The sequence below is a fragment of the Chiloscyllium plagiosum genome, unplaced genomic scaffold, assembly GCF_037043375.1.
Source record: "Chiloscyllium plagiosum isolate Xiang-an unplaced genomic scaffold, Cpla_swu_hap1 HiC_scaffold_46, whole genome shotgun sequence".
NCBI lineage: Eukaryota > Metazoa > Chordata > Chondrichthyes > Orectolobiformes > Hemiscylliidae > Chiloscyllium > Chiloscyllium plagiosum.
Genome location: NW_028270184.1, coordinates 9,447,673 through 9,453,108, shown reverse-complemented (window position 1 = coordinate 9,453,108; position 5,436 = coordinate 9,447,673).

Sequence of the window (5,436 nt, the reverse complement as noted above, 5' to 3'; positions counted from 1 at the left end):
CTATATATAAACCACCCTGAACCCCTCAGTTAGATTCCAGTCTGTAACTCACTCCCAGGTATCTGTTATTCTATATATAAACCACCCTGAACCCCTCAGTTAGATTCCAGTCTGTGACTCACTCCCAGGTATCTGTTATTCTTTATATAAACCACCACGAACCCCTCAGTTAGATTCCAGTCTGATACTCACTCCCAGGTATCTGTTATTCTATATATAAACCACCCTGAACCCCTCAGTTAGATTCCAGTCTGTAACTCACTCCCAGGTATCTGTTATTCTATATATAAACCACCCCGAACCCCTCAGTTAGATTCCAGTCTGTAACTCACTCCCAGGTATCTGTTATTCTATATATAAACCACCCTGAACCCCTCAGTTAGATTCCAGTCTGTAACTCACTCCCAGGTATCTGTTATTCTATACATAAACCACCCCGAACCCCTCAGTTAGATTCCAGTCTGTAACTCACTCCCAGGTATCTGTTATTCTATATATAAACCACCCCGAACCCCTCAGTTAGATTCCAGTCTGTAACTCACTCCCAGGTATCTGTTATTCTATATATAAACCACCCCGAACCCCTCAGTTAGATTCCAGTCTGTAACTCACTCCCAGGTATCTGTTATTCTTTCTATAAACCACCACGAACCCTTCAGTTAGATTCCAGTCTGTAACTCACTCCCAGGTATCTGTTATTCTATATATAAACCACCCTGAACCCCTCAGTTAGATTCCAGTCTGTAACTGATTCCCGGCTATCTGTTATTCTATATATAAATCACCCCGAACCCCTCAGTTAGATTCCAGTCTGTAACTCACTCCCAGGTATCTGTTATTCTATATATAAACCACCCTGAACCCTCAGTTAGATTCCAGTCTGTAACTCACTCCCAGGTATCTGTTATTCTATATATAAACCACCCCGAACCCCTCAGTTAGATTCCAGTCTGTAACTCACTCCCAGGTATCTGTTATTCTTTCTATAAACCACCACGAACCCTTCAGTTAGATTCCAGTCTGTAACTCACTCCCAGGTATCTGTTATTCTATATATAAACCACCACGAACCCTTCAGTTAGATTCCAGTCTGTAACTCACTCCCAGGTATCTGTTATTCTATATATAAACCACCCTGAACCCTTCAGTTAGATTCCAGTCTGTGACTCACTCCCAGGTATCTGTTATTCTATATATAAACCACCCTGAACCCTTCAGTTAGATTCCAGTCTGTAACTCACTCCCAGGTATCTGTTATTCTATATATAAACCACCACGAACCCTTCAGTTAGATTCCAGTCTGTAACTCACTCCCAGGTATCTGTTATTCTATATATAAACCACCCTGAACCCCTCAGTTAGATTCCAGTCTGTGACTCACTCCCAGGTATCTGTTATTCTTTATATAAACCACCACGAACCCCTCAGTTAGATTCCAGTCTGATACTCACTCCCAGGTATCTGTTATTCTATATATAAACCACCCTGAACCCCTCAGTTAGATTCCAGTCTGTAACTCACTCCCAGGTATCTGTTATTCTATATATAAACCACCCCGAACCCCTCAGTTAGATTCCAGTCTGTAACTCACTCCCAGGTATCTGTTATTCTATATATAAACCACCCCGAACCCCTCAGTTAGATTCCAGTCTGTAACTCACTCCCAGGTATCTGTTATTCTATATATAAACCACCCCGAACCCCTCAGTTAGATTCCAGTCTGTAACTCACTCCCAGGTATCTGTTATTCTTTCTATAAACCACCACGAACCCTTCAGTTAGATTCCAGTCTGTAACTCACTCCCAGGTATCTGTTATTCTATATATAAACCACCACGAACCCTTCAGTTAGATTCCAGTCTGTAACTCACTCCCAGGTATCTGTTATTCTATATATAAACCACCTTGAGCCCCTCAGTTAGATTCCAGTCTGTAACTCACTCCCAGGTATCTGTTATTCTATATTTAAACCACCACGAACCCTTCAGTTAGATTCCAGTCTGTAACTCACTCCCAGGTATCTGTTATTCTATATATAAACCACCTTGAGCCCCTCAGTTAGATTCCAGTCTGTAACTCACTCCCAGGTATCTGTTATTCTATATTTAAACCACCCTGAACCCTTCAGTTAGATTCCAGTCTGTAACTCACTCCCAGGTATCTGTTATTCTATTTGTAAACCACCCTGAACCCTCAGTTAGATTCCAGTCTGTAACTCACTCCCAGGTATCTGTTATTCTATATGTAAACCACCCTGAACCCTCAGTTAGATTCCAGTCTGTGACTCACTCCCAGGTATCTGTTATTCTATATATAAACCACCCTGAACCCTCAGTTAGATTCCAGTCTGATACTCACTCCCAGGTATCTGTTATTCTATATATAAACCACCCTGAACCCCTCAGTTAGATTCCAGTCTGTAACTCACTCCCAGGTATCTGTTATTCTATATATAAACCACCACGAACCCTTCAGTTAGATTCCAGTCTGTAACTCACTCCCAGGTATCTGTTATTCTATATATAAACCACCCTGAACCCTCAGTTATATTCCAGTCTGTAACTCACTCCCAGGTATCTGTTATTCTATATATAAACCACCCTGAGCCCCTCAGTTAGATTCTAGTCTGTAACTCACTCCCAGGTATCTGTTATTCTATATATAAACCACCCTGAACCCTCAGTTAGATTCCAGTCTGTAACTCACTCCCAGGTATCTGTTATTCTATATGTAAACCACCCTGAACCCTCAGTTAGATTCCAGTCTGTAACTCACTCCCAGGTATCTGTTATTCTATATATAAACCACCCTGAGCCCCTCAGTTAGATTCTAGTCTGTAACTCACTCCCAGGTATCTGTTATTCTATATATAAACCACCCTGAACCCTCAGTTATATTCCAGTCTGTAACTCACTCCCAGGTATCTGTTATTCTATATATAAACCACCCTGAGCCCCTCAGTTAGATTCTAGTCTGTAACTCACTCCCAGGTATCTGTTATTCTATATATAAACCACCCTGAACCCTCAGTTAGATTCCAGTCTGTAACTCACTCCCAGGTATCTGTTATTCTATATGTAAACCACCCTGAACCCTCAGTTAGATTCCAGTCTGTAACTCACTCCCAGGTATCTGTTATTCTATATATAAACCACCCTGAGCCCCTCAGTTAGATTCTAGTCTGTAACTCACTCCCAGGTATCTGTTATTCTATATATAAACCACCCTGACCCCTCAGTTAGATTCCAGTCTGTAACTCACTCCCAGGTATCTGTTATTCTATATGTAAACCACCCCGAACCCCTCAGTTAGATTCCAGTCTGTAACTCACTCCCAGGTATCTGTTATTCTTTCTATAAACCACCACGAACCCTTCAGTTAGATTCCAGTCTGTAACTCACTCCCAGGTATCTGTTATTCTATATATAAACCACCTTAAGCCCCTCAGTTAGATTCCAGTCTGTAACTTACTCCCAGGTATCTGTTATTCTATATATAAACCACCCTGAACCCTCAGTTAGATTCCAGTCTGTAACTCACTCCCAGGTATCTGTTATTCTATATATAAACCACCCTGAACCCCTCAGTTAGATTCCAGTCTGTAACTGATTCCCGGCTATCTGTTATTCTATATATAAATCACCCCGAACCCCTCAGTTAGATTCCAGTCTGTAACTCACTCCCAGGTATCTGTTATTCTATATATAAACCACCCTGAACCCCTCAGTTAGATTCCAGTCTGTAACTCACTCCCAGGTATCTGTTATTCGATATATAAACCACCCCGAACCCCTCAGTTAGATTCCAGTCTGTAACTCACTCCCAGGTATCTGTTATTCTTTCTATAAACCACCACGAACCCTTCAGTTAGATTCCAGTCTGTAACTCACTCCCAGGTATCTGTTATTCTATATATAAACCACCACGAACCCTTCAGTTAGATTCCAGTCTGTAACTCACTCCCAGGTATCTGTTATTCTATATATAAACCACCCTGAACCCTTCAGTTAGATTCCAGTCTGTGACTCACTCCCAGGTATCTGTTATTCTATATATAAACCACCCTGAACCCTTCAGTTAGATTCCAGTCTGTAACTCACTCCCAGGTATCTGTTATTCTATATATAAACCACCACGAACCCTTCAGTTAGATTCCAGTCTGTAACTCACTCCCAGGTATCTGTTATTCTATATATAAACCACCCTGAACCCCTCAGTTAGATTCCAGTCTGTGACTCACTCCCAGGTATCTGTTATTCTATATATATACCACCACGAACCCCTCAGTTAGATTCCAGTCTGATACTCACTCCCAGGTATCTGTTATTCTATATATAAACCACCCTGAACCCTTCAGTTAGATTCCAGTCTGTGACTCACTCCCAGGTATCTGTTATTCTATATATAAACCACCCTGAACCCTTCAGTTAGATTCCAGTCTGTAACTCACTCCCAGGTATCTGTTATTCTATATATAAACCACCACGAACCCTTCAGTTAGATTCCAGTCTGTAACTCACTCCCAGGTATCTGTTATTCTATATATAAACCACCCTGAACCCCTCAGTTAGATTCCAGTCTGTAACTCACTCCCAGGTATCTGTTATTCTATATATAAACCACCCTGAACCCCTCAGTTAGATTCCAGTCTGTGACTCACTCCCAGGTATCTGTTATTCTTTATATAAACCACCACGAACCCCTCAGTTAGATTCCAGTCTGATACTCACTCCCAGGTATCTGTTATTCTATATATAAACCACCCTGAACCCCTCAGTTAGATTCCAGTCTGTAACTCACTCCCAGGTATCTGTTATTCTATATATAAACCACCCCGAACCCCTCAGTTAGATTCCAGTCTGTAACTCACTCCCAGGTATCTGTTATTCTATATATAAACCACCCTGAACCCCTCAGTTAGATTCCAGTCTGTAACTCACTCCCAGGTATCTGTTATTCTATATATAAACCACCCCGAACCCCTCAGTTAGATTCCAGTCTGTAACTCACTCCCAGGTATCTGTTATTCTATATATAAACCACCCCGAACCCCTCAGTTAGATTCCAGTCTGTAACTCACTCCCAGGTATCTGTTATTCTATATATCAACCACCCCGAACCCCTCAGTTAGATTCCAGTCTGTAACTCACTCCCAGGTATCTGTTATTCTATATATAAACCACCCTGAACCCCTCAGTTAGATTCCAGTCTGTAACTCACTCCCAGGTATCTGTTATTCTATATATAAACCACCCCGAACCCCTCAGTTAGATTCCAGTCTGTAACTCACTCCCAGGTATCTGTTATTCTATATATAAACCACCCCGAACCCCTCAGTTAGATTCCAGTCTGTAACTCACTCCCAGGTATCTGTTATTCTATATATCAACCACCCCGAACCCCTCAGTTAGATTCCAGTCTGTAACTCACTCCCAG